Below are 25,389 nucleotides of genomic sequence, written 5' to 3'. Positions count from 1 at the left end.
CAAACACATTTCTGTGTCTGGACAGGGCTGTGTGGCCTGTTGAAATTACCAATTTCATAAAATTGCTTTTGATGTTGGGTAAGATGCTATTTTTATTGAACATGGCAATTGCTGCCCTAGTTTCAGAAGGACAGTCTCTTCTTGATGATCCTATTTAGGCTCCGATTTGTGTTTGGGAAAAGTAGTTACTCTACTGCTTTGAAGCCCCTTGAGCTGAAATTGCTGGGGAAAGTATCTGCTAGTCTCAGCATTTTGGCTGCTTTCTGGGAGGTATTAACAAGCACTGTGTGATTGCCCTGCACACATTTCTACTTCAGTGGATTATCACAAATTGTTTAGGACATTTCCCAGGGACTTGCATGGACCAACAAGCTAACATGAGGCCTGGATACAGAGCCCAGTATTTATTGTACTCTTCATTTTGGAGTTCTCTCTGCTTGAGCATCGACTCATAGATAACACTGATTTCTGTACATTCTTCTTTGTTGTTGTTAATTTCAGAGAACAAGATATATATATATATATATATATATACACACACACACACACACACACATATATATATATATAGTGAATGTGTACATATTCTTACAGCTCCAAAGAACAAAGAAATAAAATGAAGTTGTTTAATGGTAGCAAAAAGTGACAAAGAAGCAGAGGGGGTGACAGCAAGTTGGAAGTCAAGAACAAAATGAAAGTTGGTTCCAGATTTGTGCAAAATGAGAAAATATAATCTGATGTTGCTAAGTACCATGAGCTATCGATGCCCTTAGTCACTTCTTCAAGCCCCCTTGGAGGAGTAGAACAGAATCTTGCTTGTGGCCACTCTTAAAGACTCTTCTACCATTTTTGGCCCATCAGCCTCCACACTCTGCCCCTCATGCATCACTTGACCCAAAGCCATTCAAAGCAAGTTCTGTCACAGGATAAATCTGCACTGGGTGGTGGTGGTTAATGACACCTTGGAGACTGGCTAGAAAGCTCAGGGATGCAGTTCTTGACTGCCAGGGCTTTTTTGCTGTATGCAAATAAAACTATTTGTTTTCCATTTTGTTTTGTTTTTAATGCCTTCAGTTCCAGGTGTTGACTATCGCCTCTCTAGGAGCCCCAGGCACACATCTTCAGAACTAGCTGCTGGGAAGGCCTATCCTCTTTAGGAAGAGTTTTACATGTGTAAGTTAGAATGGGAACTATCTATATACAGCCTGTGGCAGTGTGTTTATGATGAGACTGTGCAGAGAGAAGGAGAAATAGCAGGTCCTCATGCCTTGTGAGTCTAGAATTGTGTAAATGAGTTAATTTAACTAGTTCTGTGCTAAATCTTGCATTAGTCATGGCTTTTTAAGTTAAAAGTGACAGCATCCCAATTCAAGTTTGCTTAAGCAAAATCAATACATAGATAAATACATGCATATCTGAACTCAAGTACTGACGCATCATGAGTAGCTAACTGCAGGACAGCTGGGTGCAGAGGCTCAAAAATTGGCCACAGACTCCCTCTCCACTTTTCAGCTGGACTCGTGTGTGGGTGTTGGCCTAATTCTTTCTGACTGCAACTGCCTTTGTTCCTACAGCATAGGTGAGATGAACAAAGAAGAGATGGTACATCTTCCTATGGTTCCAGATGCTAAAGAAGCCTTTCTATGTCAATGGTCTTATAAGAAAAAAAAAAAATCATATTAGATTCCAGTTCAATTTGTGTCACATGCCATTCCCCGAAGCAATCCCTTTGGCCCTGAGATCCCTGGTCAGGCTGGCTCTGGTGTCCATCCCAGGGACTGGCAAGGGAGCCTGCCTCACCAAACCTCAGACAATGCATCACTTACAGAGCAGAGAACAGCAGTAACGAGGGAAGGAAGGGGCTCTGGAGAAAGGAATACCCCAGGTCTCCTCCACATATTTTTACTTCACCTTGTTTAAATCTCATTTTCCTTTCAATTCTATACAATAATAATGTCCACTTACCGAGCCTTTCTAATGCTTCACATGCATTAGCACACTTAATCCCAAAAACAATCCTATGAAACAAGATATGTTATCATTATTCCCAAAAGACGAGATTAAGCCTTGGAGAAATTAGGTACATTGCCTATGGTCACACATAATGAGCCATAGAACTGGGATTGGAATCCAGTGTAACTCACTACTAAGCCTACCAACTTTGCTTTGTTTGTCTGTTTTATTTAATTTAGGAGATATTTGGCTTGGAGGTATTTAACTGAAAGACTGCTTTAATGGTCTTAGTCAAAGTGACTGACATTTTCTATTTTTAATAGTTAAATATCTTTATCCCTTACCAGATTTGAATTTTTGAAGACAGGCAATTTCATCCATGTAGTTCTCATAGTTTAAAAATATAGCTGACATACAATATTATATTAGTTACAGGTGTATAGCATAGTGTAACCTTTATAAATGAGATTCTTCATTTTTAATAAGTTCTCAAAGGATACCAATACTGGTGTTTTGCTTTGGAATGAAAGAAACTAACTCTAAAATCCCAGAAGCATGATTTCTTCATGTTTTATGTCTTACACATGTTATAATATATGCCTGGTGGGAGTGCACTGAGATATTCAGCTCTGTGAGACACTAGGGATCCTTGTCACTGGAGGATCTACCATGTCATAGCTGAGCCATCCAAGGGACAGGAAGTGCAAAACTGGGATGCTGAGTGCCATCAGTTAAACACTTTGAGCACTTTAATCATATTTCATCAGCCATAACTAGTCCTGTGGGCATCCCTAACTTCAAGGGAGTGAGCATGCTATTGAATGTAACCGTAATAAAAATTAATAATCTTTTTTAAAAAGGAGGGCATGAACATAGTTATTCAAAAGTTTCACAAAAATATATTTGCCTCAAGGCTTTAGATAAATACTTTCTATTTACAAGAGAGTTCAGAGTGATATGTTTTTCTCCTCAGAGAATAAGCTAATAATTCTTAAATTGATTAATTTTGAACTAAAAAGATTGTGAAAGTTATTTCCAATCCTCTTATTTATAGTGGCATAAAAAGAATTTCTCTCCAGAAAAGGAATATCAAGTTTAGTACTCAGTTATTCTGGCTTCCACTTTGGGTTTTTACATGGCTGCCCATCTCTAACTCTGAGAAATGGCAAACAATGAAGAGATTATCCAAACAGACTGACTTTTCTGTACCTGCGGTTAGTGCACATAATCTTATTAAAAAGTTTGTGCATCATTTAGTTTTAAAACAGTTGACGTAGGATGGAATTTAGGTACTGAATGACTAAAATTTCTAGGTCATTCCAATGGTTTATGGGCACAATGATACCATTTTTTTTTAATTTAACTTGAAAGTATCCTACAAAATTTAAGACATATGATTTTACACACACATAAAAACACACATAATGGCACTGGAAGACACATAATCATATTCCAAATTTGTAAGAAATTCCATTAATACTAAAAATTACAGGATAAATAATGGATGGTATCAATAGCAAGAGCAAATACCAACTTGTCTTTTAATTATTATATTTGCTCAAACCAAAATGCCCTTAAGAAGAAAGAAGAAAGTCACATACATATTGCTGGCAATGGAAAACATGTCTTAGTTGCTTTGTCACATTAAGATTTGTAAACCTCCTTTACAATCACTGAGTCCCAGCCCACTGCTTTCAACATCTGGCCTGCACGTCTCTTCCTCCTTAACATACTGAGTCCCAAAAGCATCGGATCATTAGAAAGGGGAGCCCCGGAGCCAGGCAGACCTGGGCATGCAGCCCAGCACCACCCTGGGCCCGCTGTGTGCCTAGGTAAACCACTTCATCTCTCTGACCATTGACTGTCTAATCCATCATAATAAAAGTGTAATATGCTAACTAGAAAAGGCAGCCAAACAACTTTCCAGACATCCTTCCAGACATCCTTCCGATGACCACCTGGACGCAGCCAGGGCTGTGAGAGCCGAAGCAGCTGCCACGGCTGCAAGGGCCAAGCCCATTGCATGAATGTCATGCATAAGGCCTCTAGTCTTATAATAAAGAACTTGATAGCTGTTTTTCAGGGTGGGGTTAGGATTAGAAACAATGTGTGTAAAACATCTTGCAGAAGGTCTAGCTCATTGCACACCTGCTTCAAATGTTGACTATGATTATTATAACCCCATGTGATCTGGGCTTTTAGCCTGAAAGTCTTTGCTTTGGCAACCTGCCCTACCGGGGCAGTACCTTCAACCTCTCATTTTCATGCTTTCAGATCCTTCTAACTGACCTTCTCACCACACTATTCACTTCCAGGCTATTTCTGTCATGCAGAAACCTGGCTCAGGAATTGCCCTATCTACTTAACTTCAAAGAAAATTTGGAAATCTACTCCCGTGACATTTCCCACCTTTTGGCAACCATCAAATTTGACAAATCTGTGAGTCAAAGAAAATACATCTTCGGTCCACGGACAACTACTTCCTAAGCTTAGTGCAATGTTCCTCCAAGTCTGTCCTCAGGCTGTCTGCTGGACAACCAACACGGGGAAACACAGTCACAGGCTCACTCCATACCCCTGAGCCTCCAGCAGTAGGACACCTGGCTGCCGAGCGGAATATGCATTTTAAATCAGCTTCTGGGTAAGCTTGTGTCCTCTAATATCTGACAACATGGACCAGTGGAGGCCTGCCTTTTGAACGTAATCATGAAATGGTATCAGGTGCACGGATGGGGACATTGTGGCTTCTGAGGGGATTCACTACTACCTGAAGTGAGGTCTGCATCCACCTGCATGTACATTCTTTATTATTTACCATCTTCTCTTTCCCACCTAGAAGAGGCATCAGGGTATGCCTGAGTCCCCAGCAACTCCATTAATTCACTGAAGACAGCATGGTTGAGTTTTCTAATCACTTATGGCGTTGCTGTCAAATTAGATTAGCCTGAGTTCAAGCACAAGGCTTAAGGTCTTTGGCTTAGAGTTCATTTAATGATGTGGGCATTTGTTTTTGTTGTCCACGCTCAGGCTGAAAACTCCTCCCTGGTGAGCTCCGGGTGACCTGGTATGGATCTGTAGTGCCCGCTGTTAACAGCACTCAGATAAGGTCGTGCGGTGATTTTACTTGTGGAACTCATCCATTAGATTATGCACCGACTTTCTGATATGATCACTACCTCAGAGGCATTCAAAAAACAAGGTTTTGTTCCAAACCTGTGACTAATCCCAAAGCAATTGCCTCTGGTTGTTCTACCATCAATATCAAATATGCTGTTGTGCAAGGAATTTTTTTTTATTAGTGATTTCTGATTCCAAATCAAATATGCTTTTTGATTCTTTATCAGATTTCACTTACCATATTTTCCGGCGTATAAGACGACTTTTGAAACGGGAAGAAAAAAAAAAAAAGAAAAAAAAGAAAAAAAAAGCCTGCTCAGATAGGCCAGAGTCAGAGAGGTGGTCTACTAAAAAAAGAACTGGTGTTGCCTCGAAAGTGGGGAGTAGTCCTATACAGCGAATATAGGCCTAAACCTATGTTTTAACTGTAAAATTAGGGGGTCGTCTTATATGACGGAAAATACGGTAGTATTAGTATTCTTGTCAATAGTACATGTTCAATAAATGCCTATAGCTTCCAACTTTTGAGTTTTTATTGTGTGCCAGATTCCAGTCAAGCCCTTTGCAACGGGTCCTTTTGTGGCGAGGATCCTCAGTACCTCCTTGCCAGAAACTTGTGAGGTCCTTGTCCTCTTTATGGATGACAAGTGGAAGCTGTGTGCTTGTAAATAACTGACCAGAGTTCAGACCTTTGCTTCCTTATTCCAAAGCCTGCACAGGCTGGTTCATGTAAACTGCCACAAAGAGAGGTTCAAATGCTTTCTATTCCTGCCTGATGTCCGATAACTGTATCAGTCAGCTATTGTCACCACACTGCTGCATAACAAATTGTGTCAGGACTCCTGGGCTTGCCCTGGCCTTGTGGCTCAGGGTGTTGGGTATCGCCCTTGCAACAGAGGCTGCTAGTTCCATTCCCCAGGCATGCCCACCAGGTTGCAAGCTGGATCCCTGATAGGGGGCATGCAGGAGGCAGCTGATAGATATTTCTCTCTCTCCATCACTTTCCTGTCTGTCTAATAACCAATAAAAAAAAATGTTAAAAACTAACAGAAGTTCAGAGCTCAAAATCAGTGTTTATTGTCCAGTCCTGGATAGGTGAGTTGTCTGGATAGGTGAGTTGCCTGGGTAGGAGAGCTGGCTGATCTCAGCCATCCTTGACCGAGCGTGGATCCAGGCCAGAGTTTGCATCCAAGCATGTGCATGTTTCTCATTCTGGGGTTCAGGCTAAAGGATGAAGGCTTCTGAGGGCACGTGTTCTCATAGGCAGGGTCATGGGCAGAAGAGAAACTCACCATGGCTCTTGAGATGCTGGGAAGTGTGGAGGCGAGTGTGAATCCTGGGCGAGGGGCAGGGGTGGGGTGCATCACAGCAATGATTTCATCAGAACAGTCTTTGTGTTTTCTCACTGTCAAAGACATGTGATTCCATTCTAATGAGCAAAGCATTAAAAGACCTGAATTTATCTACAAAATAGAACAGAATTTTATTTGGTCTTCTCTTTTATCATTTTATAGCATTTTTACCCCAGAAAACTTAGACATAAAGAGACAGAGAATTGTATTATTAGAAACAGGGGCTCAGTCGATCACAGTTTAGAGATGATTATGAAATTATGAATGATAATGTCCAACCAAATATGACAGATAAAGTAAATTTAAGGAGCATTCATTCTTTTTGAAGATATTACATATACGTACTACAAAAGAAAAAGAGGAAATTTGTGTATTAAATGCATTTTAGCCAAAAATGTATTAAATGCATTTTGCTCAGTGGTTGAGCATCAACCCTAATCAGGAGGGCATGGTTCAATTCTTGGTCAGGGCCCATGCCTGGGTTTCAGGCTCTATCCCTAGTGGTGTGTGTGTGTGTGTGTGTGTGTGTGTGTGTGTGTGCAGGAAGCAGCCAATCAATCATTCTCTCTCATCATTGGTGTTTCTATCTCTCTCGCCCTTCTCTGAAATCAATAAAAAATATTTAAGTTTTTAAAAAAGGCATTTTATTAAAAATATTTCTGATGCTTTATTTTGGAAGAGCTGTGGCTTGTAATCCTCTTGTCTTAAATAGAATCATACTTTTGCCATGTGTATAGGTCTGCTTAAAAATTATTAGTGTTTTTAAATATGTAGTCATCAGTGTTGTTCTTAATGTAAATATTTCAGGAAAAAATAATCAATAAAAATATATTTCTACCTTTTTTCTTCACAAACTATAACTTTCCTGGCCTGTACTTAGTGGTGTATTGGTAAACCAGCTCTCAAAAAAAAAAAAAAAGACAGAAAGCAATAAAAGGCTTTGAAAGGCCTTGACTTGCAGTGTTTGCCAAGTTCTAAGGTATAAATATTCCCACCATGGCGCTTTCAACTTACCAGTGGCTATCCAACCAGCTACAAAATTCTGCTATGAGCCAGCTCCCAGAAACCTCTCCTAACATAATAGTAATATTTGTTCCATTGAGGAGTTTCTTATTCCATTTATTCTAATTATTTTTTCACTAGAGTCCCAGTGCATGGAATTTGTGCATGGGTGTGGTTCCTAGGCCTGGCCAGCTATCAAAACGAGAGCATCTGGTGTGGAAGGGCAGGTTCGAGCTGACCTCTGGGCCCTGGGCAGCACCAGAGCCACTGGGCCCCACGTGCCCCCCTCTGCCTGAGACCCCCCCCCCCCCCCGAGATGTGATGAGTGTGGCCAGATGCCATGGGCAGGGGTGCAGTGTGGGCCTCTGGGCCTCCCAGCAGCACTTTACAGAAACCAGGCAGGCAAGATACTCTCTCCTGGCCAGCTTCACAGACCAGCTCCTGAATGAACCCACCGGGAGCCCCACCAGCCCCTGTGCTCTCAGCGGCTGTGGCCCGGATCACCCAGAAGAAGCTACAGGGGTGTGGGGCGGGCTCCTCATGGTGCAGACACCTGAGCACAGAGTCTTCCCTAGTATGGGAGCCCTGGCATCGTGGGGTGGGGGAGAGTAGCAAGGGAAATGAGAGCGAGCTTGGCAGACACCCCAAAATATCACTGCACCTCTGACCCCATCACCCCTGCCCCTAGGTAGCCAGCCAGAGTTTGCAGTGCTGACACACGCCATGTTCTGCTCTGTCCCCTGGTGGTCAGCAAATGTCATAGCAAGTGGTCTAACTTCTGGTCTCCTGGTTGACCACCCACCAGAGGGGACAATTTGCATATTAGACTTTAATATTATTCTTTCATATCTCTTGAGTTTGTTCTCATATAGCATCAAAACAGTGCTTCAGGCTTATGTGATTTCTGAGATCAATATGGAAATTGAAACCAAGGCACTGTGCACTGTTTTCACTGCCCATGCAAATTACATATTCTACATGAGAAGCTGTCTAGAATGACATTACCACATGTCATAGATTATATGTTTCTCATGGTATAAGAAAGAAAGGAATATTCTTGTTGAACTTGCATAGCCAAGGTTTCAAGGGCCAAAGAGGATGTCTCCTCTCTGCCTGCCACTTCCATCTGCAGGGGCTATGGGCTACATGAAACCAGGATCTGACTGTGCTGACTACATTAAGGAGTGTGGTCAGTGGGATATATAGCTATGGATTCTTGCCTTTTCCATGTGAAATGATCAAAATTGGGTGGAGAAAGAGAGTCCCTTCTTTGTCAAGTGCTAAGCAAAGCAATTAAACAAGGCACAGTTTCCTGCAGAACTATCTCCCTGCGCTGCTCTCCTCCCACAGATACTGCCCCTGAGTGCGGGACTGAGTGGTGACCACACACACTGTGTTCTCTGCCCAGTCCTTTTTCTTATTATCCCCTTGCAGAGAAATAAGAAGGCCCTATCATGTATACTTTAGACTCCTAGAGCCTTGGAAGAATTTCTAGGGTTAACTGCATATCAATTATTTTCTCTAATTCATTAATTCATTTTACTCTACCTTCATAGTGTAGTATGGACCCTGTATCATATGTTTAAAAGGATGCAAACTGAAATAGACCTTTTGAAAATTTGTAATCTAGTGGGGAAGACATAAGTTTGACCTATATCCATATTTCCTCCCTATTAGGAGGGAAGTACCGGGCACATTGAGGTCAGTGCTATGGGTCCAGATCCAAGACAACAGAGACTTCTTCAGTGAAGGTGCTAGGGAGTCAGGGGAGCCTTCCTGGAAGAGGGGGCATTAGCAATGAGTAAGATGTTAACGTGAAGAAGTTGGGAAAGACTGGGGTAGTCTTCAAGAGTAGGAGTCTCAGGGGCAAGGTCCAGAGATGGCAGATCAGAGTGTAACAGCAAGAAATTCTGATTGTTCACTTTGGGGCATAAAAGAGGCGAAGAGGAGCTGAAGTGGCAGTTTACCCAATAAATAGGCCGTTAGTCTCAAGGTGGTTTTGGAATGAACAGCATGAGAGTTGAGAGATGGGTGAGGGCATCTTGCTAAAGCGAATGCATTATTAAATGGTTACCACCTTCTCCAAGGCTGCCACACTCGGGAGACTAGCTGAGCTATGAAGCATGGAATGTCTCCATCCTTTTAGCCAATTCTTCTGAAAGCTGTGGGCTTTGGGGGACCCCAAAGAAATGACATCTGATCTGGAAAAAATAAGATAAAGATAGCAAACCCACAAATCAATGCTGCCTCTGGCCTCCATAGCTTGGTAACAATATGCCAGTGGAATGTGAGGTCTGGGCTGTTCGGGAAATGAACGTAAGAAGATTCCAGGAACCTAATGTTCGCTACCTCCGTGCAGAATGACAGAGTGGTGGCCCGTTGGCCTTTGTCTGTTTCTCTCATCTGATCCTGCTGAGAGCTGATGTGAGCTGGGTAGAATCTTTAATCAGCTCCAAAGGTTGCGAACTTATTCGTTCCTGGTTTTTACAGAAAGATGGAGCTAGTGAAATTCAGCTAGAACTTTAAGTGCCATTCAAATATATGTTTGTTTTTTTTTCTTGACTATAGAAATCCCACAGAAAAGATTTCCATGTCTTAATTGTGATATTGAAAGTGCCTTTTATTCTCAGTATGCTTGAGATAACAAAGTAATTTTTGAGCCGAATATGATTGTCTCAGACAGTTGTGATTCAAATATTTAATCTAAAGGAAAAATTTCCAGAGTGCTTCTCTCATCACTGCTCAGTTCTGTGGAGAATAAAAGCCTCCCCTTCATCTGATCTGATAGTGCCCTCATCATTGGCATTATGCTGCCGGCAAACATCCTTCCAGAGGCAGAGCTGGCCTCCCTTGTGCCCAGCACCCGGGCCCCACAGAGGCCCAACCTCCCTTTACAGGCTGAGCTGCTGTTCCTTATACTCCATGGAGAATCTAATGAAAATAATTTTCCTTTATGCAGTGCAGCATTTAAGATTTAATAATAGAGTCTTCATACATCCCAAGTATCATTTCTCCTTTCATGGCTTTCTTTATTCATGGATCAGATTTCCTATAGGTTAGTTGTTTAAACACAGTGCTGTCAGGTGGCCCGTGTAGAAGTGGGTGAGGATCTATACATTGATTACCCAGGGAATTGCATGAGAGAGTTACTTACCAAGACACTGGAGTCATGCTGAGCTTTCTCATTACCCATTAAGAAGAAACTGTCATAACGCAACTCTCTTCTCTAAATTGCTGGCATTTTCATGCATCCCAAGTAAATAAGTTAATCTTCGATTTCAAGCAGTTTTCGTACAAGTGTAGTCCTCAGATCACCTGCATATAATTTCCCTGATGAGAATTAAAATGCGGACCCCGGGGAAGGCAATCAACCTATGGAGACAGAGTTTCTGGGTAGAGAGACCCAGTAATTCAATTCAAAAAGTGAGCTCATGTGATTCCTATGCACACTGAAGGCGGAGTCCCAGTGGTTTCTGTGCATAACAATTTCACTATTTAATTCTATCCTCACATGGATAGTAGCCTCCGCATATTTGTAAGTAAAAACAATGAGGCTAAGAGTGCTTAGGTCCTGGTTCTCAAACTGTGTGCTGAGGGCCCCCTCCCTGGGCACTACTCTAAATGCACAGGGTGCCGCAGGATCGTGTACATTTCCAGGAAGATACAATGACATTCGACATCTCTTGAACACTAGGCCAGCTGCTAGCTCGAGGTAATACAATTCAAACTACATATCTTTTGTAAATTTTGCTGCATATTGATGATGTCTAATCTTTACACAGCTGGGCTGTCAGCAGTTGCTGAGATTAAAAGCATGCTCCATGAGAAAATCAATGTGGAACAAGAAGAGCGATTGTGTCTAATCTGATTCCAATGTCTAAACAGTTGTGCAGCAATATTATTGTGAAATCTTTTATAATATGTACATATTATGTATTTGTTCTATATGTGTGTATATATATATTACATATGTATCTTAAGTATGTACATATTTTAAATACATAAATGTGTAAAATATTTGTGTTATTTTAATATATACAAAATATGACATATTTTATAATACTTTCTCTTTCAGACTATATATATTATATTTTCAAATGATGGCTAAACTGTTCAGACATAAATACCTACTAAGTTGTTTGTATTAACTACTTAATAATGTTAAGTACTCTTTGGGCCTAGCCCACACCCTGAAGAAACAACTAAGGAATTCCTGAGTATAGTGGTGTGTGTGTGTGTGTGTGTGTGTGTGTGTGTGTGTGTGTGTGAAAGCTTAATGTGCCAGGCTTTCCAGGTCTGATCCGTTCATTGGCATAATAGAGTTGTCCTCTTACTACAAATGGTCAGATTCACCTGCGTATCAGGTGAACTTTACTCTAGCCCTGACTTTGCCCCTAACTAGCTGTGACACTTGAGCTAGGTCAGTTTTCTTGTCTGTGTTTCTAGGTTTTAGTTCAGTATGCCCACCTGGTAGCAGAAGTCTGGAAGAAGGCAGTAATGAACATCTTCAGAGCCTTTACCTAGAGGACACTTCACTAAGCGTTTTCTGTCATACCTTCTATTTCATCTCCAAATAGCCCTGAGTTAGGCTCCTTTCTTGTTCTATTTCACAGATGTGTAAACTGAAATATAAGGAGGTGAAGTAACACAGGCTATTCAACAGTAAGAATTGTGCTCAGAATCATAGACTACGAGAGTGAGAAATAATTTAAGTTATTTTACCGTTCTTAAAATAAAAAAAGTGAAACAATTGCTCATTCATATTGAGACCTCAGAAGACTGGTGTCACGTGGACTCTAATAAAATGTTAGCCTTCATGAACAGGCTCCATCCAGGGTCTGGACGAGCCACGTCTTGGACATAAGAACACAGGACTCCTTGAGACACACTGTGTCCTGCTACCTCCCGCAGACCTACCATTGAGGCAGGGGCCACAGTGAGTTGACACAAAGTGGGAAACCGGGGCCAAATAGAAGGAGAAACAGGAACCCAGGGATCATCACTGCTCCCTCCCTCATATCTGCTGTGTCACACAGGAGACTTCTCCAACTTGAGGAAAAGAGAAGCGTGTTGAGGAGCAGTGGAGAGTGGAGGTGTTAATAGGCAGAGGAGGCGGTGAGGAGTCAGCACGACATTGATGTGAACAGTGAGGTGACACTGAAGCTGACGAGTAGAACCAGGGGAGTAGCCTCTCTTTCAGGTTTTCGCTTTTGCCTGGAAATCATCTGACAGCGAGGGGGAAATATAGGCCTCAGCAAACAGTGTGTGTTTTCCAGATGGTAATTTAGTAATGTTTTTAAGGAAGATTCTGGAAAACCAAGAGTAGTACCTGTTGGAAATGTGCACCAATCGGCAGGGAAGTAGGAAAGGATGTGAGAAGAGGGACTGAGGACACCTGAGGATGAAATGTTCATTCTCTTTCTTAGAGGCAGCGGTGGGGGAGCTGGCAGGAGAGAACAGCTTGTTCAGTATGTTCCTGGTTTTATAAGCCACGCCAACCTGGGATTTTTCTAGAGCAAATGGCTGGCTGCTTGGTGCTGTTCTTCTTACACAGTTTCCCAGGTACCTTGCTTGCTGCACACAGCCCAGATTTGTCTGAGTGAGAAGCTGTTTTAAAGGCAGAGAGGACTGGGTGGCCCGCCCCAGTGAAAGCCAGCTCTGTGAGCCCCAGAAGCTCCACCATCACAGTCACAGCCTCCAGGGCGGTGCTTGGAGGGTCCTTAACTTACAATCTTTATAAAGATAGCAGAAAAGTCATTGAGAATAATATCAAACATTTTGAAACTTTATTGTCTGACCATTGCTGTACACAGCACTTGATATACATGATCTCATTTAAATACCAAAGCAGCTTGCAGAGTCTTGAATCCACAGAATAACTTGTGCAAGTCCTAATTTTCTGACCAGTGTTCTGTAGTCTTAAATGTGCTCTCCCACCTTTCCAACTCCTTTCCTCCATGAGACACAGACATCTGTATTTTTATTTTACATAATATTTTATGTATTTATATTTAATCTATTGTATATAATATAATATTGTATACTTTGTGTTTTACTTTATTATAAATGAATTATGTATTATTATATGAATAATACATATCAAAATATATGTAATACAAAATAATGTATATTATATACCTACAATATATTTTATATAACAATTTGTATTTCCATTATATTATGACATATGCTATAAGTATAAAATCGCACATATCATTTATATGTCGCATATATTTCTATAGCTTGCTGGGGTAAAGCCATGCAAGCGGTAAAGGCAGGGGGTGCTGATGACATCGCTGTCCTAACATCAGATCTGTGTGAGGTAACTCCCCGGGTTCTGAGTTCAGGCTGAAGAACAGAACTGAAACATTTTGGTGTAGATAGCCTTGCACAAAAATGATTGACTGTGGGAACCAGGCAACAAATCCCAGTAGAACTCTCCAGACCTTGCCCTGGGAGGGCCAGCCTCAGGGCGTGTGCTTCCCAGAGCAGGGCCTGGCTCTCCTCCTGCCTCTGCATGGAGGCATGCAGTTATTACATCAGGGTTGTCATTACACAGCATCTTCACAGGCAGTGTTCTCAGTGTCATGCTTCTGCAGAAAGCATGATCCTCACTGTGGTATCCCTGTATAAACTCTGCAAATCCTAGCTGTCTGCTTTACCCTTCAGTGGGCACTCAGCCTCCATCTATCCCACTCTCTCCCTCTCCATCCATGGAGGGAGCGCTCTCCAGGCCCCTGGGTGAGAGGTGGGATTGTGTTCCTGTGAGCAGGGAGCTTGCTGCCCACTGGGCCACGCTGGGAGTGGTGCCCTGTGGCACAGTGCCGTGCCACTCTCCTGGCAGAGTTGCCCCAGGAAGAGGCTTGGGAGCTATTCTGTAATGGATCAGGACAGTCAATATGTTAGGTTTTGCGGCCACATGGTCTCTGTTGTAACTTACTACACAGCTCTGTCACTGCAGCATGAAAGCGGCCACTGACACATGTGAATGAATGACTGCAACTGTGTACCAATAAAACTTTATTCACAGCAGCAGGTTTCAGGATGCATTTGGCCATGGGGCTTGATGTGGCCCATCGGACCACAGTTTGGTGATCCCTGCACTGAAATCACTAGCTCTGGCACTCTTTAGTCACATTCCGTGCCTTACACCAGCGACCAGGCCCTGCCTTTGGGAAGGTCCACTGCCATCCTTCCCTGTGACTTGTTCCCTGGAGCATCGCCCACAGCTGCGCTCCTGTGAGGTGCTTCTGCTTCTCTCTCTGTTTGGAAAGGCTGGCTGGGACTTCCAGGTGGGTAATGGCTTGGCCTTATGGAGAGGGCACCGGAGTCCAGAGATCTGGGTTCGAGTCCCACTGCTGCCAGGTACCCAGGATGCTCTTGCCTCAGAGTGTTTACATACTTTGTCTGTAAAACATACCCCCATGGGGCTCCTGGAAAACTGTATCAACTAGAACAAGTTACTTACCCTCTGCAGAGCTCAGAGCCACTATCTAGAAGAGGGGCTAATCCTTGTGAGAATTAAATCATGTGATGTATGTGGAGTGTTCAACACAGAGCTGTGTGCACAGTAAGTCTATAGAAACTGGTATTATTTCTATTTATTCCTATACTTAGGATGACAAAAGCCTTCATCAATTCTAAGTCATACTAATTTCTAAGTCTCTTATAAATCAGGGGCTGGAACACCCTTTGAGGCTACTTGACACCTACCTTGCAAATTTTATTAGTTGGGCACATTTGAGAGGTTAGAAAAGGAAATGTAGGTAGTAAGACCAAAATCAGGCTTTTTGTTCTGAACTATTGGTTAGATTGAAGTTTAACACATGAAACACTGGTGAATTGTAGAGGATTTTCATATTGGTAGAATTCTGAAATATTTCAACCCAAGCTTCTTTATGAAGCTTGCTTTCTTCCCAACAACTCAACGTGAAATGTGAGTGAATCACAGCAATCCCGGCAGCACAGGGACCATGCACCTAATGGAAGCAGCGTGGTTGGAAAACTGAATGCAAAGGATCAAGGGCTCATATAAAACAGAGGGTTGGGGGAAAGCAAGAGGAATGGCTTTTAATAATTGTAAAACACAGGTGGTAAGAATTCTAGCAGGCTTTTATTACTGAAACAAACTGGATTTCTCATGTTAAAACCTTATTAGAAGGTTGATGCCAACCTACTTCTTGTTCCTTTATAGAGGCCTGATTTTTTCATGGAAACTTCTTGAATTACTATCTATGTATTCAGAAAAATGTGCTGTTTTTTCCCCCCACAGCATCATAAAAGTTGAGATATATTCTCCAACAAGTTCTATTATCTAAATTGAACATTTTTATTTTAATAGAGGCCCTGTGCGTGAATTCATGCACCAGTGCGGTCCCTCGGCCTGGCCTGCAGGATCAGGCCAAAACTGACACTCTGAAATCCCCCAAGGGGTCCTGGATTGTGAGAGGGTGCAGTTCAAGCTAAGGAACCTCACAGGTGTATGATAGGGGTTGGGGAGGAATGTGGGAGTTTGATCAGCCTGGAAAAGACCACTGGAGGGCTCCAGGGCATGTCCGGCCCATCTCACTCAGTTCCAATTGGCCAGACCCCAGCAACAAACTAACCTACTGGTTGGAGCATCTGCCCCCTGGTGGTCAGTGCCTGACAAAGAAAGTGGTTGAGCTGCTTCAGCATATCATTAGCATATTACACTTTGATTAGTTGAAAAAATAACCAGACAACCAGAGACTTAGCATATTAGGGTTTTATTATATAGCTTTAAAAAAAAAATCAGTACATTGTCCTCAAATTCAGTCTGTTTTGCCTAATTTTTTTCTTTGTTTCTGCAAGAAAATAATTTCTATTGGCTGTAAGTTTCCAAGTATCACAGTAATATGTGCTCATGTATTCCCTATGAAAAGGTATTACATAAACAACCTTCCTCTAATCTATCATAGAGAGTCATATCTTCATCCATGCAGACAAAAGGAAGCATGGACAGTAATGATTGTTTGTTCTTTAGCATCTGTTTTATTTGGACATAAAATGTTTTAAAATTTGAATTGGCATTTTAAAATTTCAGACAACTTTGAGCTTTAAAGAAAAAGAAAAGAAATACGTTAGGCTCATCTGTATGCCAGTCACAAATGCTTTTCTTAGTCATAGTGGGCAGAAAGCAGACACTGACAATGTATATATATAAAAGCCTAAATGACCATTATGATCTGTTGATTGATGTAACTACCAGTCAACTGGTTACTATGATATACACTGACCACCAAGGGCCAGACAATCAACACAGGAGCGGCCCCCTGGTAATCAGTGCATTCCCACAGCCAACCTCCTGCTGCTGGCCAACCTCTTATGGTCTCTCCCCCCAAGCTAGACAATCACCCAGCCCTGATTGGCCCAGTGGGGACTACTCGAGATGACCCCATTGGCCCCAACACTGGCCAGGCTGAGGAACCCTACCCATGCAAGAATTCATGCACCAGGCCTCTAGTATGTACATAAAGGATTTGGCTGTGCTTCAATAAAACCTTATTTGTAAAAGCAAATGGGGGCTAGTTTGGCTCTCAGTCCTTAGTTTGTGGACCCTTCATATAGATTATCACCTTCTCTTGGGCGAGACCAGAAGATAAGCTCACACTGCCACTGCATCAAATCACCTGGAGACAAGCATCAGTTGTTCTTTCCAGACACAGCATTAGCGAGCAATGTGCCCAGGTCCTCAGTGCATTCTAGGAAACCCAAACTGATCAGCTTGATTCATTTGCAGTATTTCTCTGGCCTCTGTAGGCTTTAGAGTCTGTGACTGGTTTAATGAACATAAACTGAATCACATGTATATAACATACAAAAATATTGGTACACAATTAGCAAACATTATTTTTAAACTCTAGTGCACCAAAGTGTGGCTGGAAAGGCTGCAGTAAGGAAGTGTTTGTATGTGCTCAGCCAGTGATTAGACTGGCTGACTGACTGAGCATCACTATAGAAGCTCTGGATCTCATCTTTGATCTAGAAGAGCTGAGATTTTGATATTCGCACAAATTGGGGAATATGAATGTTGAATGTTTTGTTATATATGAAGAGAACTAGATGATGTTTCATTTTAAACCATTATTTGGAATCAAATGCTAGGACAGACCTTCTCAGAATTATGGGGTGGTCGGGACACATGCTTATGATGGGATAGGACTGCAAATTCCTAGGTCACAAGATTTCTTGAGCCAATCTTCTAGGATCTGCATTCCTAACAGGTCCCAATGTATTTCTTCTGTGGGTAGAAGTTGCAAAACTGTTCCCATAAAACAAGAACAAGAACGGCTCTTTCTGTTTACCTATTGGATGTAATTTCAGCTCCTTTTTAACAGAAAAGCAGCAGGATAACCCTTCAGAACAGTCAATAAATGCAAGAACATTTATTCCAGACACAATGAAGCATTGAGGAAAAGGCTGCTGATCTGTGGCAGAAAGAACGCTGAGCTGGGCTTTCTAGTAACTAGCTGGGTGGTCGTGGACCAGCCACTTAGCCTCTCTGGCCTCAGCATTCTCACCTCAGGGCAGAAAAGAGGACATTGTTAAGGGACCACTAGGCCCTATATCAGAGCACTGAGTTTAGAATTCCATTGGAGAATTCCGTGCGTGGTGCCTGTCAAATCTGGCTAGTGAGTTGGAAGAAAAGCATTCTCCTCAATAGATGGCTCACCCCTATGACTAGAGAGCAGGGCTTCTCATGGTGGCTGCCCAGCCACACCATGCAGGAGCTTTAAAACCCTGATGTCCAGGCCATGCTCCAGATCAACTAAATCCAAATTCCTGGGCCTGGCATCCAGCAGCTGTGTGGCTAAAATGGCAAAGCTCCCTGATGGCAGAGGTCCACTCGATGTTTATGAACGCTTCTCTCATGGGCATGACGACCCATTGGACCTAGGGTGGGATCTGGGCCTCTAATAAGCAATTGCAGTGATTATTGTGATCAGGCAAACCCGAGGAAATGCCACCCAGAGGATGGCTGAGTGTATGAAGTCAGTTCAGTGTGGACAGAGGAACTACTGAGTATTAAGCAGAAAGGATGTATCCTAGGCATAGGCGACACAGTTGGAGAAGCTGAGACCTGTGGGCCTGAAGCAGTGGAATATTTGGGGAAAGTCACTAGCAGCCCGCACTAAGCTCCCATGAAGGACTTAGGTGCCTGCATGGAGGATGGGCAGGCAGGTGCTGCCACCCCCGCAGGGAACCAGGGAAGGCTGCGGAGCCTGACATGGGGAGCAGCACAGCCGGCAGTTGGGAAGGCTTCCTAAAAGTCTAGCTCATACTAGACACAGGGACAGTGAGGACAGCCAGGGGCCCATGTTTGCTTCTGACCATTGCCAACTAGGCAGCCTCGGAACCTCACTCAAAGCCCGCTCCCACGAAGGACTTGTATACATGCATATAAGTACAACCAATGGACACAAAACTCTGGGGAGGGAGGGTATGTATGGGAGGGGGGAGGGGCAATGTTAAAATATGTACACAGATAATAATTTAATTAAAAAAAGTAAAAATAAATAAGTAAATAAAAATAAAATAAAATGGGGGGGGGGGGGGGGGAGGCCCGCTCCCAGGTCTGACAGTGCACAATGAGGGAGAGAGCAGATGCTCTCTGGGTCCAGGGAGCAGCAGTGACCGCACACTCAGAATTGGCTGGTTTGTCCAGAAAACCATGCTTTTTTTTTCTCACTGTAGCCTGAACTGAGCCCACAGGAAAGCAAAGCGCTTGCTCTGTGGGCAGCTCTCCTGGGCTGGAACTGTCCCTCACTGGCTCTGCCTCTCCCTCAGTTCTGAGGCTCACTGTTAATGCCAGGCACCTGAACACCTTGGTCCTCTGGATAAGAAGGACGCCTGTATCTCTTCTCTTAAGTCCCCTCAGGCCCCTCAGAATCCCTTTGTCAGGATGGGCTCACATGCCTGCATCATTTGTTTAAGTAGAGACACACATGTCCTATTCACCATGTATATGTGGTCCTCGTCTAACCGTTTTCTGCTCAGAGGCACAGGCATGTAATGTGGCCAGTGTGGCGAGAACACTCTAGGAATAGTTCCTATTTGGTGATTTGCACGCAGCTTGCTGCTTTAATGGAACCCTGTTTCTGGACGAGGTTTATGGATAAGCACATCATTTTGTATTCATAGCCACGATCTGCCTCATTAACTGGCTTCGCGGAATGGCTGCAGGGAGGCAGGGAGCATCTAAGTGGCATGAAAGTGTAACTATTCAGGAAAAGGCGGTAAAGGGGAGAAGCAGCCCGGGGCAGTGCGGGAGGAAGGCAAGAAGGGGAAACGTCTCCATCATAGCCATTGACACAACAGAATGGTCACATAATGTCTTACCAAGAGTGATGAACTTCACAGATGAAACCCACACGATATCTTCATCCAACTGTGGATGGACAAAGAGACAGTGTTCTGATAGTCCCAGAATTCCCAGGCTGGGCCTGAGCAGTACAAAAATGGAGGTTCAAGATAAAACACGGAACTGATTCATATGGCTTTGAAAAAAGTGTGTTTTTTTAATTATTTGTTTGTTTTTAATTCTCACCTTAGGGTATCCTTTTATTGAAGGGAGAAAGAGGAAAACATGAATGTGGGAGAGAAATATCCATTAGTTGCCTTTGTCTATCCCAAGATATAATCTAGGGTACTATTGTGAATTTAGTACAGGGTAATTCTAATTAAATTAACTGTCAATGTTTAAAATGGGAAATATTTCACATAAAATATCTGCATTTCACACTTCCCTGGAAAACTCAGGTGGCAAGTGCCGTGTGTGTGCACAGCTGCTGAAGCTCGAGTGGGGGCACTGCTATCCGTCAGACAGGGCACATGCCCTCCAGTTTGCCACAGTCTTCTCTGCGTCCACTATGTCCCAGACAAAGGGACCAAGTGACAATAGCCATTAGCTCTCCTGGCACCTCCAATAACAACACCACCAGAAGCTATGGAACGTGCATTGTGCTCAGATCTCTGTAAACAGTAGAAAACAAAAACCCCATGCTTCCAGGAGAAAACAAGGGGCAGAACAAGTGTGAGAGAATAGACACATCTAAATAGCCAGCCCACTTTACCCAGGTCCCTGGACTTCCAGCCTCTAGAGCTATTTTGCTTTGAAATCCCTAGACAAAGAGCCACTTCCCCAGGTCCTCTCACTGTGGTTATTAGAAGAAGTGATTTTGTGGTCAAGCCAGGATTTGGTGGGACATAAGGCACCTGAAGGCTGGGCCTATCATGCTTTCTTTTTAAACCCTCTCTTACTACATGTGGGAGTTCTAAGCCACAAGTCCCCAAACAATGCAGTGCATTGTTCACGCTCCTTTGCTTCCTTGAAAAGCCAGAATTCAAACTACACAGTTTCAAATTCCAGCTTCACCACCTGAAGGGCAATGGTTTTGTTTGATTCGCTCAACGTACCTTTGTCTCAGTTCCTTTATCTTCAAATCAGGCTAAGTAATAGAAACTCTTCTGTAAGGTTTCTCTACAAGATAAGGAAGCTAGTCTATGTAAAGAACTCAAAACAACGCCTGCAGTAAGAGTGTAGTGAATGATGATACCTATTACCATCATTAGAACCTCAGCACCCCAGTATGCTGAATCCCCACCACAGCCTGCAAAAACAGCCCTAAAGGTCTGTACATGGTGAAGAGTATCAGGGGAAACTGTCCTCTGAAGATGACTGAGCATACTTCATCTAGTACTCTGGGAGGGGGAAGGAGTAGGACTAGACCAAGTAAGTAAAAGTTAGAGAGAAACTGATGTTGGCTCAGCATAATGAAGGTCTTTCTTACATGGAGAGACAGAAAACAATTGAACAGCCACTGTCAGGTGAGGAGCTACCTGTCATTACGTTGCCCCAGCCAAGACTGGATGACTGTCCACTAGAGATACTATAGATTGGCTGTCCCCATGGGGAACCGTGAGCTTTGTGTCAGTTGTTATGAAGCGAGTCCCCAAGAGATGAAGCACCGGAGCCAATTTGATTAAGCATGCTAGAGTTTATTACAGATTCGAATCCGGGCTCAAACCTTGGCTGACGCAGCAGCCGGCAAACACCCAGGTGAGAGCCCCGATGGAGGGGCAGTCCCTCCTCTTATACCTCTTTTTCCCATCCCATCCCCCTGTTGGTCTGTCCCTCTCTGATTGGCCCCTCAGGACAAAGAACTGGCTGTCTTTAGCTGTTCCTTAGGTGATTTACACAACCTGGCCTGTTTTGCTTCAAACAGAATGTCTGTTCTGACTCCCAACAGGAGTGCAAGATGCTGCAGTTTTTTTATGACCCCAATCTCCTAGCCAGATCTGAACGTCCCATCCCAAAGGAACTCCCGGCACTGAGTTACAACTGACTTTATTTTTTTAAACTTTTTCCCCCTGGCCTGGTCTGTCTCCAGAGTCCTTATCTCTTGGGCAGACGGGGCCGACTGTCACATCAGTACTTCACTCTGTTATTTTAAATTAAATGAATTTAAAACTCAGCTCCTCAACAAAGTAGTGGCACTTCAAGTGCTAACAGCAATAGCCAGGAGTGGCCGGGGCTACTCTACATGGAACGTCCATCATCACAGAAAGCCCATGGCCAGCACACGGAAAGGGATGTTCTGCACCGTGTTTCTGAATCTGGTACTTGGGAAAGGTTGAGCAGGAAACAGAAGAAACTGAGATGAGTGCTATGAAGCTCACTTGCCAAGGTCTCCTGGATTTCAGCCTCACGCACGGTCCCAGGCACAGTGCTGTTCCGGAGGCTCAGTCTCCCCAGCTGTACAATTATAACGTGCCCAGAGGGTGGCTGCAAGTGTAAGGGAACAAAATTCAGCTCGGCGTCTGGCACAGACCAGGATGCACAGATGCTCGGAGCCGTGCTTTAGCTGAGGGACAGACGCAGAAGAGCCAGGGACACAGTCCAGTGCAGTAGCCACGTGATGCTTACCTTCCAAAGAGCAGCCTCTTCCCAATGTCAAGAGCTGCCATCGGTGAGCACTTAGCCATGTACTGGGTTCAAGCTAAATGCCTTGCCTACGTTATCTCCTTTGGCTCCTAACTCCATCCTGCAAGGGAGGCTACTCACACCGGCCTCAGACCGAGGAAACCAAAGCTGAGAGAGCTTGTGTGAGCTGCCCGAGGTTGGAAAGGAGATGCATACAGAATCCCAATACTGATTTTTTTTATTCGGGTTGATTGTAATTCCTTACTCCTAATAATATGGATTCTTACATATGATAGATACTATGCTAAGAACACCAATGCACTATCTCATTGAACTCTTGTAGCCATTTTATTTATTTTTAAATACTTTTCTGTTTTGTTTCCCCCTCTTTGTTGAGTTTACTAGGTTGAGCATTCTTTGAAGATTTAGTTAACCAGCTTAGCAATTCATATGTAGAAGCTGGTGCAGCCAGTATTGGAAACTGCACCCTAGCACTCAGTGTTTGAAGCTGTGCTCCCACTGGGTGCTATAGTCTCCTTCTTATGAGACCAGTGAACGGAATAGTTAAGGGTGGACATCACTATGGGTGAGCCCATTGTCATTGTGGGGGAAAGCCCCAAAAGTCTGAATTTAAGATCAAGTCTGAAGAACTGACACATTGTCTTCTCCCAATTCCTACGACCAACTTCCATACGTAGGCAGGGCAGCTGCTCCCGGTGGTGGCCAGTGGGAGGAGACCCACCCCCTTCCCGGACGGGCTGTCTTTTCTGTAGGGATTAATAGTGAAAGCACATGGAGGGTGGTCACATAGACCAGCAGAAAGAACTTCTAAGTTAACAGATAGCGCCCAGGAGTTATCCACACTCTGTACCTCCTTCCTAGGCCTGGTGTTTATTAGGGTGGCATTCTGGCTTTCTGGGTAGTCAGCCAAACTTGAGGCTACAGAGAGTTAAACAGTCACAGAAAGTTAAACAGAGTCCAACATTTCCAGGATGCCTTTGCTGCTTTAGCCATATTAAATCTTCCCACAGTCATATAGGATAAAGATGCCCAGTGTATCCCTTCCCAATGATACTATCACTTCTTAGTAGATAAGAATTATAGCTATAACATTTGTTTATTAATGCTTCTGAGAACACACAAGGAATAAATGACTATTTGCTTAATTAAATTGAGTTAAATCTTCAAAAAGTACAAATTGGCAGAGAACCTTTTCCCCCCACAACGTATTTCAGTGGACCTTGTCCATCTTCATGCAGCAAAGCAAGTGCTCATTGCGTACATGTTGACTATCATTCTAATTATGGCCAAGGTGGAAAGGGCTGTCTGTTCTTTAAAAGATAAATAAGAATCTATATATGAAAGGTAGGTAACACTTGGCTGATTCGGAACCTGACATTATTATTATTTTTTTTTAATTTTATGTTGTCATTTAATTCCTTTAGAAGCTGTGATAAGCTTTGTTTACTTTTAGGTCATTTCCACCCCTTCTATTCCAAAGATAAAGCTCCCCACAGCAGTTGCTGTAAGTGTCTCTGTTAAGCCAACCATGTAGAAAACTGTATTCAGCTAAACACTTGGTTAGTTAAAGATACGTTACCCAGACCGAGCACCAGGGGAGGAAATGGCTGTTGGCAAGTGCATCCTTCCAAGCATTCTGCTTCTTGTTTGGTGCACACAGCAGCCTGAGGGAGGAAGGGCCCTGCTGCAGATGTAAATGTTCCTTCTGCTTGTGCTCTTTCAAATATATTTGTTCAGATTCCAAGGAATTATGAGGAATATCCTCCATTTTATTTTAGATTTTACATCTTTGAAACTGAGGAGAGGATTTTCCTTTGAAATATGATAGGATGTATCTGATGGCTTGAAATATTACACAAATTACTTAGACACACTTTATCTGCTGGTTTGTGTGCTTCATTGTAGTTTTTAAAGAAGTATCATGTTATTTCTTAAGTAAATTGTTTCATTAGCAGATAGTTTTGGTGATATTTTCAGGGAGCCATCAACCAGCAAAGCTGTTTATTTTTACCATGGTCAATCTGAAAATCAATTAAATGTGTATATGATCTTACTGCCAGAATTATGATTAGCAGAAGTGTGTATTTTTAGACAGTTCCTATACTTACATCAATTCTGTATATAGAATTTTGAGCTTTTATTACAAAACAAAATGGAATTGTTCTAGTTCTAATGTTAATTTTTCTTATTTTCAAATCTCAGATATCATTCTATATCTTTTTATTAAGTTAACTAGGGGCCCAATGCATTAAATTTGTGCACTGGGTGGCGGGGGTGAGGTCGCTCAGCCCAGCCTGCCCCTCTCATAGTCCAGGAGCCCTCAGAGGATGTCCTACTGATTGCTTAGACCTGCCGCCCCCCCCAACCCCCGCGTCTGTGTCCCTGTCCACCAGCTCCTGCCTGCACCTGCCTCCATCCGGGCAGCCTCCGCCTCCAAAGCAGCATGACTGGGTAGGCCTGCACATGCCTCTCCTGAGGGCAGAAGTCCCTGCCCCCATCCCTGCCCACCAGCTCCTCTGTGCACACAGCCTGTTGTCCAGTCATGACAGAGACACCATTAAGACCAATTACCATATTGCCAAATATATATATATATATATATATATATATATATATATATATATAATCATATTCAAAATCATAATACCCCAAACAGCCAGTGATTATTGAGGACATACCAAGTCTCAGATTCCATGTGAAAATATTTACATCAGTTATGTCATTAGCATACCAATGGCATTACCCTATTTTCACAAGGAAGCTGAAGCTTAGAGAGGTCGAATAACTCACTCAAGGATATGCAGCTGGTAACTGAGGGATTCTTTCAAACACTACAGAATATGGCTTCATTTACAAAATGGTGGACATTATTCCATCATCTGGATATGTTTTCCCCCACACACACACAACATGGACTGACCCCATTTTTGTCCTGATCGCCCTCATTCCCCAACCCCAACTCTGCCAATTCTCTATCCCCATCCTTGCAGCCACCCAGGC

At 43.1% G+C, this 25,389-nt stretch overlaps 1 protein-coding gene across 2 annotated transcripts in view; it reads left to right on the top strand.

The window, feature by feature from the left end:
• The window catches only part of TAFA1 (TAFA chemokine like family member 1), a 487,078-nt gene that overhangs the window by 313,617 nt on the left and 148,072 nt on the right, over positions 1 to 25,389 (top strand). The gene's annotated exons all lie outside the window — the stretch shown is intronic.

This window comes from Pipistrellus kuhlii, unplaced genomic scaffold, assembly GCF_014108245.1.
Source record: "Pipistrellus kuhlii isolate mPipKuh1 unplaced genomic scaffold, mPipKuh1.p scaffold_m20_p_11, whole genome shotgun sequence".
Lineage (NCBI taxonomy): Eukaryota > Metazoa > Chordata > Mammalia > Chiroptera > Vespertilionidae > Pipistrellus > Pipistrellus kuhlii.
This window is presented reverse-complemented; position numbering and strand designations above follow the sequence as displayed.